At 35.6% G+C, this 12,526-nt stretch overlaps 1 protein-coding gene across 9 annotated transcripts in view; it reads left to right on the top strand.

Moving 5' to 3' along the window:
• FUT8 (fucosyltransferase 8) overlaps window positions 1–12,526 on the top strand; it is a 327,631-nt gene that overhangs the window by 94,385 nt on the left and 220,720 nt on the right. The window lies entirely within an intron of this gene.

Here is a 12,526-nt window from a genome sequence, read left to right as displayed (position 1 = left end):
CTTCCTAACCTCATTCTCCTACACCCGTAACAATGGTGAATATGAAGCAAGTGTTCAGTATCTTAGCTTTCTTTAATTTTCTGGGACGTATTTCTTTTAGTCTCCATATATTAAATCTTAGCGAATCTGAAAGGCTTCTTTATTAGCCTTTTTTATTTCTCCCTAAGAAAGTATTGATGATTTTATAGGAATCTCTGCTATCCAGGGATAAAACATGTGATTAAAAAAATTTCAGCTATTGAGGATGTTTTTATAAATGGACAGATCAGTTACTTAAAAAGTTCTATAGATTTGTGATTAAAAAAAAAATTCCCTATTTGAATAATTGTCCAGGAAATTAACTGTTGATTGTATTTAAGATATAACATAAAAATGAGTCTTAAAATGTGTATTGCTTCATTTGTGTTGATTCATTTTGTAACTTTTTTTTGAGTAAAATGCATCATTAGAAAATATATTTGGGGCTGGGCGTGGTGGCTCAAGCCTGTAATCCCAGCACTTTGGGAGGCCTAGACGGGCGGATCAAGAGGTCAGGAGATCGAGACCATCTCTGGCTAACACGGTGAAACCCCATCTCTACTAAAAAATACAAAAAGCTAGCCAGGCGAGGTGGCGACGCCTGTAGTCCCAGCTACTCGGGAGGCTGAGGCAGGAGAATGGCGTGAACCCGGGAGGTGCAGCTTGCAGTGAGCTGAGATCTGGCCACTGCACTCCAGCCTGGGTGACAGAGCGAGACTCCGTCTCAAAAAAAAAAAAAAAAAGAAAATATATTTGGAATGATATTAAAAAGGATTATGTTTTGTTTATTGGTATCACACATTTATGTCATGTGGGTAATAGACTTGTTTCATAGTAAAACAGATGGCATGGCAAGGGAGAAGAAACCTAAAATGCAAGTTTTTGCACAAGTACCAAAGAAATTCAGTGTACTTTCTTTTCAGAAAAACATTAAAAACTCCAAAACCCAAGGAACAAAAAGCTTCTTGCATGTTTTTAACAATTCTTATCGATTAGTTGCAGGGCAAAAATAATAAAATATTAATTATATAGTCAAAAATAGCTTTTAACTGTGAAGAAGTCTTCCTGTCAAATTCTTCTGTTCATTAAACCTACTTTTGGTTATTATTTAAATATAATTGGGCAGTTCCAAGAAAAGCTTCAGAACAGCTGTAATTACAGCTGCAGATTTAGTCAAAATAGGGGCTGTACAAGGCTCTTTACTCTCCTTTCGCATCTCTTTCACCCCCACCCCAAATAACCCAAATTTAGTTGTAAAAGTTTTTGGTAAGCTCAGGATTTCTGAAACTGGAGTGCTACGTATTTAACTGCATGCAGATGTGATGATTACATGTGACTTTTAAGGTTCCCATAACCTTTTAGTTCTATTGCTGTATGCACAGTTAAGTGATTTTTGTCAGCTGTGTCTGTATTGAATTTTACAGATACACATATATTTTAAACACAGTTTAGTGATTTTTATCAAGGCCCAGGCATCTGCTCAAACTACTGAGAAGGGTAATAGTTTTCAATCTAAATTTTAGCTAATGTTGACATTATTACAAGTTGACTGGAAACATTTACAAAAGCCTGTATCTGTGTTGAAAAACTATATTTCTTCAAATTTTACTCTACTAGGAAATTGCCTTTGACCTCATTTGAAAACAAATTTGGCAAACCTCTTAATTTTTAGAGAAAGACCTACTATGATAAATCAAAAACTAAATACACGTGTATGTCACATCCCTCCCCGCTCCCAGAGCTTTGATCTAGGGAGTTGATGGCATTCTAAGGTCTGGTTTTTAGTTAATCAGTCAGGGATTATATATAAGGGTTATGGGAGACTGTGGCTAAGAGCAAGGTTTAGAGCCTTTTTGCCTTGCCCAGTTAATTACCATTTCTTTTGCAGATGGCAGTTTTGCTGAATATTGATCATAAGATATAATAAAATATCTTGGATTCTCACCACAATTTTACAGTGTTATCTGCTCAGAATCTGGTTCAAAATTGTAGTGACTTGTTGAATTGCACATAGGGAAATTTGAAGAACCTTCTGCTAAAGCCAACAATTTAACACTTTTAGTTAGAAAACCAAGTGAAACTTGCCTGTATTTGCATAGCACCATATTAAAAGTGGTAAGCATATAAAATTGTATAGGACATGGTTCTTACCTCAAAGTACAGTGGGTAGACAAGGTGCAGATATATGCATTAAAATAATACATCAATGATTAGGGTAAATAAACTTAGCTTTAAATCCCCAGACTCAGCACCTCTTTAAATCTTGAATTCTAAACATCGAGACCAACTTTCTTACAGATGAGGAAACATATTCAGAGAAGAGCAGTGAATTGTTTTTAATCAAAGGAGGTTTATAGGTCATTCTAAATATGGGCTCAGGAATGACAGTAGGTAGCAAGTTAACTTTGCTTTTTATATCTTGAATGTCAGCTAATGTTGACTGATTGCTTGTTTCAAGTATTTTTACAGAGAAACTTCTGGTCCTTTTCTCATGCGAGTCCAGTGGGAATATCAGCAGCGTGGGGACAATAGGTTATTTTCAGACTGGATGAAATTGCACAGAAGCCATTTCAGAGAATACTGGAGAACTGAAAAGAGTAATAAAACATTCATTAAGACAAAATAAGGGAACTATATTTATAAAATCACATAGTTTTTAAAGCATGAATTGATTTATAGATATGAGGAAAGATAGCAGGTAAAATGTGATATGGAATATAATTTTGATGATTAAGCATAACTTAATTATGTGAGGAAAAAGGAATTAACAGAAAATCTTTTAGGAAAGTAAATAGAACTTTGAGACTTTAGTAAGATAGGGAAAGTGAAATGTGAAAAACAATTTTATATAGGGAGGCTATAGATTTAACTCATTGTTAAACTAGTCATCATCACAATCTTCTTCTGCCTTCTCCCTTACCCCACTGGTTCTCTCTAAGAGAAGCTCTGGTGTCATGTGGTGTGATGTAATATAGTGCTGTAAAGTTCTTATTTTGTCACTTACAACCAGCCTGGTCTTGGAATGAAAGTTTGCTTATGAAGACATAAAAAAATGAATAATTTTGAATTAGTTACTTGGACTTGTGAGCTTCAGTAACTTAGCAAAAAATAAGACTATGTCTTCAATGTGCTTAATTATACAATTTTTGGGACAATCAAGTGAAATCATGTGAAAGTGTTTTAAAAACTGAAGGTAATTTTTTTTTTCATATTACAGCTATAGTTTCAATCCAACATGACAAATATTTGTGAGTATGTTAAGTTTAGCCTAAAGGTTTTTCTGTACACTGTGAACTGTAACAAGTGGAGACAGAAACAGACTGTAGCCACACTTGTGCCAGTCACTAAGTTTTGGCCAATCAAATGTAGTCAGCTGTTCGAACTGTGTTCAAATAAGGCAAACACCAACCTGTAACCAGTCCAACTGTTTTTGTATGTCACTTCCTTTTTCTGTCCGTCACTTCCTTTTTCTGTACATTGCTTTCCTTTTTCTGTCCTTAAATCTTCCACCATGTGGCTGTGCTGGCGTCTCAGCACCTATTCTGGCTTAGGAGGGTGCCTGATTTGCAAATCGTTCATTGTTCAGTTAAATTCCTTTAAATTTAATTCTGCGGAATTTTTTCTTTTATCAAGTACCTAATATGTCAGACACAGTGTTGTAGACTTTAGAATTCAGGAGAAGGAAGAGAAAGGAAATAAAGCATAATGTAAATGTCTATAATACATGAAAGAGTATGAAAAAGGTAATAAGAGATTCAGCTTACCTATATTTTGGCTTAGGCTAAAGAGTTACCCACCTGAATCTGCTCTAAGTCCATGAGGCTTGGTTTACCACAAGTGGCAAAGTAGGAATTTTGACCATTTCGTGTCTCTCTCTCTCCCTCCCCACCTACTTCCCTCCTCTCCTCCCTTTTATCTCCCCCCTCCCTCTCTGTCTTCCCCTCTCTCTCCCTGCCATAAGGTGAAAGTTTAAACTTGGGCTCTCCAATAATTACAGATAGGAGCTTGTTGATTTTTTTGTGTACAGGCATGAATCAATGGCCAAGTCAGAGTGCCATAAGGAATGTACAATTTTTAGACTTTGATGACTATTGCCAATGAGATAGCTTCTAGATTTTAATATCTGCATTGTATACCTTTCCAGGGCATAGAGGATTAAAGGGGGACTTTAGAAACAACTGTTTCAGTCACCTGTGAAGATACTTTTTACAGAATCCCAGACTTAGCTTGACTGCTTTTTATAGTGAGGAATCTTTCTATCATGTAATGCAGACCACTTTATTATGGGCTCCAGTATTTGGAGTTCTTTGTTTTTGTCAGTCCCAAATAACCACCTTCTCCCTCTGTTATTCTGTATTCTTTCCATTTTATTAGATGTACTTTAGGCTTGACTGAAGAGAGAACCTGTTGATGGGGAAGCTAGGAATAGAAAGAGAAGGGATAGGTTCAGGAAGCTTGACAAAAAAGGAAATAATGGTAGTAATAATGGTTAATACTTCTTAGCACTAATGTCTCAGGTACTGTTCTAAATGCTTTTCTTATATTATCTCATAACCTACAGAATTGATGTTTTAATATTAAATATTAATTAAATGAAAGATTAGTTTGATAGTAAATGGTAGTATTTACCCTCTGTTACAGACAAAGAAACTGAGCTACAATAATTTGCCTAGTGAAAGGTAGAGTTCTCACTGGGCCATTGATTCTAGAGACCAAACCTTTAACATTGCCATGTATTGTCTCTTAGGGATAACCTTGGAGGCCTCTTTGGGAAAAATTTTCTCCTATTATTTTTTCTAAGTATGATAGTCTTTGGAGATAAAAGATTAATATTTCAAGGCCGGTAATTTGGGTGGAAGTGAGGAGGAGGTGAAGAAACATAAAATTTATTCAATATTTTAAGATTAGATGAAGAGATAAGAAAGGAAGGAACCTGGAAACAGATAAGTGAATGTAGTATACTTTGTAAGTCAGGGGGAAAGGAATTTTGGTTTAGCTGTTGTAATGACTACATTTTATCATACTATATAAACATGCAAGTTTGATCTACGTATAGTTTAGTAAAAGCTGTGGTCATTAATTTATACCCCAGTGCTGTCCATTAGAAATGTAGAGTGAACCACACCTGTAATTTTTTAACTTTTTGTTAGCTACATTTAAAAAAGCAAAAAGAAGCAGTTAAAATTGGTTTCAGTTATTTAACGTAATGTATTTAAAATATTTCAACAACTAATCAATATAGAAATATCAATTAGATTTTTACATTCTTTTATTCATATTAAGTCTTTGAAATCCATGTGTATTGTATACTTACAGCACATCTCAGTTCAAACTAACCACATTTCATATGGCTACATTTGCCTACTGAATACCTTACATTTCATATGGCTACATTTGGCTACTGAATACCTTACTAGACAGTGCATTTACATATCATTAGAAGAGAAAAGGTTTATTGTAGTTGCTATGTTCATAAAAAGTTTCTGATTGAATTACAAGTAGATGGCTTATTCTCCCTCTGTGTGTAACAAACAAGGAGTGAAGAGGAATCTGGGACTGCAAAGCATCACTCTCCAGTTGTATCCAGAGAATCTGCTCAGGAGGGGCAACATTTTTTTTATTTTTTATTTTTTTAAATTTTACTTTTAAGTTCTGGGATACATGTGCAGAACATGCAGGATTGTTGCACAATATGCCATGGTGGTTTGCTGCACCTGTCAACCCATCATCTAGGTTTTAGGCCCCGCATACATTAGGTATTTGTCTGAGGAATGAAACTATAAATGTATTAAATCCTATGAAAAGAAAAAAAAGTAAGGTTCTGAAGGGTTCCAGAATTCAGGAGAAGGAAGAGAAAGGATATTTTTTATACTTAAGGAAGTGGGGAGGAAGGTTTACCAAATATTTAGGTTTCCTGCTGATTGAGGCTTTGTTGTATAGTTAGAAGGACTTCCAAGAGACTCCAGAATTTCTGCTGTCATAGTTCTGGGCTCTGGTTTTACCTAAGGACCTCTCAGTTTTTTTTTCTCTAGACAGAGCTCTGTAGGAGAGGCACAAAGTTCTTACTTAGTGTGAAACATGGTGTTTGTTGGTTTAGGGACTTCGTGCCTCTTTCTGGAACCTTTCAGAACCTTTCTTTTTTTTCTTTTTATAGGATTTAATATGTTTATAGTTTCATTCCTCAGGTAGGAATTACTAAAGTTTGCTTTTCCCTTTTAAAAGAAAACCCCAGTAAATTAAATAATCACATTTTAAAAACTAGCAAATCTTTCCTAACTATGATAGTTAAAAAAAAAAGTTATGTATTCTTTGTGAAAATTTAGGTAATTGAGATACCTGCTTTTACATATTAAATGAACAGGTCTCAAGCAGGATTTTCACTTTGGTGGCTTCTTATTGCACTGGGATTCCTTGGGCAGGAGCACTCTAGTGAATCATCACTTCTGGTTTGGATGTGGTAGTACTGGAGGTTTTGTTTCCTTTAAGGAGAGTGTGAACAAATGGGAGTTATGTGTTCCTGCAGGCTACGGTCCATTTGTATATTGCTCTTTATCTATGTATCGTATTTTATTTGACTAAGAGCCTAATTTTAATAGATTTAATTTTTAAAAATCTTAGCTATTTGTAGGGTTTAAAAAGCTAAACAACAGCTATAGGATTTGTATTGCTTATTGAGAGATACCAGGTTAAAATACAAGTTTATAAAATATAATTTAGAATAAAACACACTTTTAGCATTTTTCCATTTTTTGAATTTGTAATATGCTAATGTTATCAGTATATAATATTTTTTGCTATGACTAATTGTGTTTTATTTGTTGTGAATGTAGTCTTGGTTCAAGTAGAGGTAAGGAGGTATTTTGGAAACCAGTGCTTACCATTTTGGGGACAGGTGGTGGGAGTAGACAAGCTAGAAATACACTTGGAAGAAAGAAAACCATTTAGTAGGAACTTGAGATGAGGGGAGAAACAGACATTTTTAGGAAAGTTAGTGTTTTAAAAAATAAAATATTTAGACACAAAAAATTAATCATTAGGAACATAATCAGATTTTAGAAAAATTTAAGTAGAAAAAAATCACTTTAAATAGAATAGTAATTATGTTTATATTTTGAGGGGAGGAAATAAGTCTGTTAGTTGGCCCCCTGAGGCTGCCTAGATGTGGAGAATCGTAAGACTGAGTTTGTACTGTCTTTGAGTTAAACAGCTAACCCTGAGTGATTTCAGAATAGATTCCTTTGACATATTTTCAGTCATATTCCTTTTAGAGTTATTATTACATAGATTACCTAATTTGTAATTCTCAAGTGCTGTAAAACATTAAATATTTTTAGCAACCTCAATTCATCATAGTCCTATAACTGCCCTTCTTTCATGCTTAGTCATATAGGAATATTTGTAAGAGTATGTGGTATGGCTACACTTTGTCTCCTCACCCAGATCTCATCTTGAATTGTAATCCCCACAATCCCCACGTGTCAAGGGAGAGCTGGTGGGAGATAACTGGATCATGGGGGTGGTGTCCCCATGCTTTTCTCATGTTAGTGAGTGAGTTCTCATGAGATCTGATGGTTTTATACATGTCTGACAGTTCCTCCTTCACACATTCACTCTCTCTTGCCTGCCACCATGTAAGACATGCCTCTTCCCCTTCTGCCATGATTGTAAGTTTCCTGAGTCCTCCCCAGCCATGCAGAACTGTGAGTCAATTGAACTTTTTTTCTTTATAAATTGCCCAATCTTGGGCAGTTCTTCATAGCCCCCAGTGTGAGAATGGACTTTGGCCATGATTTTCGTGGTATGACTCAGGAAAATTCTTCTAGGGGGTATGACTGTGGAGTGGTTTTGTACCTGCGGTTGTTGCCCTGGTGCTTCAGGAAGTTAGCCTAGATTAAAGAGTTCAGGTTTTGGAGTCAAATGGATTGTCTTGAATTCTGTTTCTGACCCTTAACTACGCCTGTGACTTTGGGCAAGTTACTAGACCTCAGTTTCCTCAACTGCAAATTGGCAATAATAGCAACCACTTCCTAAGGCTGTGATAAATTTTAAGTATAATCGTTGCTCCTTTTTTTTTTTTTTTTTGAGACGGAGTTGCTCTGTCGCCCAGGCTGGAGTGCAGTGGCCGGATCTCAGCTCACTGCAAGCTCCTCCTCCCAGGTGTACGCCTTTCTCCTGCCTCAGCCTCCCGAGTAGCTGGGACCACAGGCGCCCGCCACCTTGCACGACTAGTTTTTTTGTATTTTTAAGTAGAGACGGGGTTTCACCGGGTTAGCCAGGATGGTCTTGATCTCCTGACCTTGTGATCCGCCCGTCTCGGCCTTCCAAAGTGCTGGGATTACAGGCTTGAGCCACCGCGCCCAGCCTAATCATTGCTCCTTTTATTGAGCATTTATTCCAGCCAGATACTGTGTTACATACTTCATATGCAGTATATAATTTAATTTGTATGTGTATATTAGAGTATGTGAAAGTTCATTTCCAGCAGTAATACATGTCCAGTAACTGGTTGCTATTACTTTTTCTGTATGTTGATTCCTTAATCAGAAGTTGATGTTCCTAAGATGAAAGATGGGAATGGGCATTTTGATCAGACCTGAAGGACTTGTTTGGAAGTTGACAGTGGTTTGAAAGTGAAATATTTACTAAAGTGTGGTTCAAGGATAATCTGCATGGTAATTACCTTGGAAGCTTGTTAAAATGTAGAGTTTTGTGTTTGTTGTCTGAAACTCCAAGTCTGAATCAGGATCTCTGGCCATGGAGCCCAGACCCTGCAGTTTTATAAGCTTAATCATAATTCTTATTTTCTATGAAGTTTGAAAATCATCTTTTTAATTTATTCTTCCTGATGATTAAAAATGATTCTAATGATTTTTAAATATTTTTCTTTGATATAATAAGCTTTTCATTTTATTAGTAATGGAGGTGGTAAATTTTTTCCGTTTAAATGTTTACATATATGTGATTCTTCTATGTTATAAGAGTTTAATGGGTGGTGACATTTATTCATTCAGCTAATGTTTAGTAAATATTAAAGTATTATAAATATTACAATTTATAAAATACAATTTACTTATTTGGAGTATTTTTAAATGAATATATCATATTTTATTCAGTTATTCAAACAAGATAATTGTTGACACTATGAGTAAAGTAGTCTCAATTTACTATAAAATATGTCATATTTTACTCAATTTATAGTCTCCGGATAGGGTGGGAAAGGAAAGCTGATTGAGAATGTGCTGTTATGAAGCTAGGTGGAGAGGGAAAGGGAGCACTTTTCTGCTGCTAACTAGAAGAAAAGCATAACTACAGATAATTTATATAATATGAAGATTTCAAACCTGATAGAAATTTTCAGGGAGTTTTGGTCTGGGTCATTTTATTAGTCATATTATTTAATGAAAGGATAATTAGGAATGCTCAGCTTCTGTGTTTTCGACTTACTGCTTTGCTCCCTAAGAACATTCTTTTGGGTTTTATCTGTCTATTCTTTTGAGTTGTATCTTTGCCTTCCTGGGAAGTCTCACTCGACTTTTTAGGAAATCAAGTTGCATCCCCACAGTGCTTCACATGACCTTATCGTTTTTAGATTCTTCAAGTGAAATCTTACTCAAAGGAACCAATAAATTGCCTCAAGTCATAATTTTAAACTTAGGTGTTTGGAAGACTATATTTCAGTGAGTCTTTGCATTGGTATCTTTAGCCCGCAAATCTTTTTGGCTCCAGTATCGACTTTAATAATTCTTATGGGTTAAACAACTGTATTTTTAATATCTGTAGTTTTGTTCATTATCAGAAACTAGGTCACCGGGGTTGGTTTGTCATTGTTAATTAAAAAGGGTTGTATGCTTTCTTTTTTTTTTTAAATGGAACGTGCTTGTTGAATGAAGCTAAAATATCTTAGTAATGCTCTGCTTTAAATACTCATAGAATATAGTTTTGCATATTTTAAATTCAATCTATCTGGCAGTACAATAATGTTATTTATCTCTGAGAATTTTGACTATTCTTTTGTGCTATTTAGAATTCAATGAAATGTTAAAGCTTCTAGTAGGCTTTTTACTGACAGTCTCTGTCTGACCTCTCCTTTAGAAGTTTTCCTCAATATTTTCAGAAGCACCATTTGGGTCTTAACTGAAATGGTAATTTTTGCTTCTATAGTAACAGATGGAAGCAGTAGACTTTTTTAGAGGTTGGAAGCGGTGAGATACAGAGGAGAAAAATCAGGCTAAATTTATGTCATGCCTATTTTATTGTGTAAACTAATTATAGCCTCATGTACATTACTTTTCTGAGGGTTGTAGTGGTAGTAATGGTTGTGGAAGTAGTAATAGTTGTAGGGATGAATTAAGGAGGCATTGGGGAAGAATGTGTCCCCCAACATAGGGTTTCAGTTACTTCCCAAATATAAATAATAGTGGTTATTACCAAAATTTTTCTTCAAGAGACAGGGATCTCACCATGTTGCCCAGGCTGGCCTCAAACTCCTAGGCTCAAGTGATTCTCCTTCCTCAACCTCCCAAGTTGCTGGGACTATAGACACACACCACCATACCTGGCTGAAATTTTTTTTTTTAACCAGAGAAGAGCACACTAATTTTTTCTTTACTCTTATAGCATTTTCATTACCAGTTATACTTTCGTTGTGAATGATTTCAGAATGTTTGGGGATGGTGTTGACAAACTAGTATTATTTTGGGGTTAAGTATAGGCCCTTAAACAGACTGCAGCTCAAGTCTCAGGTTTATGACTTTTTTTTTTTTAAGTAGTACATGGGGCAGATTATTTAATACCTTATTTTGCCATAACTAATTATTATTAAATATCTACTTTATAGATGTGTTGATGATTAAATCAATTTGTAAAGAATAATGGGCTGGGTGCAGTGGCTTGTGCCTGTAATCCCAACACTTTGGGAGGCTGAGGTGGGAGGATTACTTGAGCCTAGGAGTTTGAGATCAGCCTGAGCAACATAGCGAGGCCTTGTATGTACAAAAAATGAAAAACTTGGGCTGCTGCGGTGGTGTGTGCCTGTAGTGTCAGCTACATGGGAGGCTGAGGCAGGAGGATTGCTTGAGTCCAGGAGGTCCATCCAGGCTGCAGTGATCTGTGATTGTACCATTGCACTCCAGTCTGAGCAACACAGCAAGACCCTGTCTCAAAACTAATAATAATAATAATAATACTGCCAGCAAACCGTATGTGTTGAATATTTAGTTAGAATTATTATTCACTCTCTAAAATAGTATTCTTAGTAAACTCTAAATGATCTTAGGGTAAAAAAATTTTTATATTTAAAAGTTCAGAAAAATTCAGCTTATTTTTAGGCTGGTGTTTACTCTCACACACTCACGCCCCTTTCAAACTATTATAGAACAATGTTTTTCAAACTTTAATGGGCATATGGGATTGTGTAGGGATCATAATAACATGTAGATTCTTATTCAGTAGTTTTGGAATAGGATGAGATGTTGCCTTTCCAACAAGCTCCTGTTGGTAATCTGGATGTAGCTCATCCCCTCCTCCCCTCCTCCCCTCCCCTTTCCCTCTCATCTTTACAACATACTTTGAGTAGCACAGTTATGCAGTGGTCCATTAAGTGGTTCTCATTCCCGCTTTCAGTATATTATAAACACTTGGATACTTTTTGTTCTTTATGCCTGGGCTCTGTATCATACCAGTTAAATTAGATCTTTGCCTTTGGGGTTCTGGGCATCATTGTCATCGTTGTCGTCATCATCATTATCATCATCATCATCATCATCATCTTTTGGTAAAAATATCCTGGGTCATTCTCTCGTGAAACCAGCATTAAGAGACACCACTTCAGTTATTTGAAAGAGAGTCATAAGCTAAGAAGCTATATTTGAGGTCATCACTTACTTTGTTGTCTTCCATTTTAAGCTCATTTCCTCTGTAGGGATGATGGTGGACAGCTGGATAGAACTCTTAAACTGGAGGGCAGTTAATATGTTGGCCTGAAGTTTTCTTTTCGCTAGACTAAAAGGTTTGACTGTTGAATCTTTCTTTATAGATCCTATTTCCTATCCCCTTTCATCATTTGTATAATCTTCTTTGGACTTTCCCTAATTTCTCAATAGCCTCCTTAAAGTGTAATAACCCAAACTAGATATAAAACTGCTGTAACAAAACTGAACAATGGCAGAGGCAGAAGAATCATATATCTAAAAGTCTGTGGTTTTCATTAGCATTGAAAACTTGTATTTGTTTCAAACTTTTTATTGGCCTTTCTTTATGTTTTTCAGGGTTAAAATGTGTTTTATACCCTGATATTTGTTTCAGTATATTGCTTTCTTAGGTTATGTTTTCTTCTTCTTTCTTCCTCATCTGTGCTTTTTGTGTCCATTTCCTATCTTGTACCTATTTTGGAGGAGAGGCAGTAAATATTTTCTTATGGACTATCATGTTTGGGAAGAGTGTTTTCCAAAGTGATCAAGATCATGTTGAATTTTATTCCATCTAGCCGTGATGGCTCAATTAGGATCAA

The sequence above is a fragment of the Trachypithecus francoisi genome, unplaced genomic scaffold (assembly GCF_009764315.1).
Source record: "Trachypithecus francoisi isolate TF-2019V2 unplaced genomic scaffold, Tfra_2.0 Lachesis_group3, whole genome shotgun sequence".
NCBI lineage: Eukaryota > Metazoa > Chordata > Mammalia > Primates > Cercopithecidae > Trachypithecus > Trachypithecus francoisi.
This window is presented reverse-complemented; position numbering and strand designations above follow the sequence as displayed.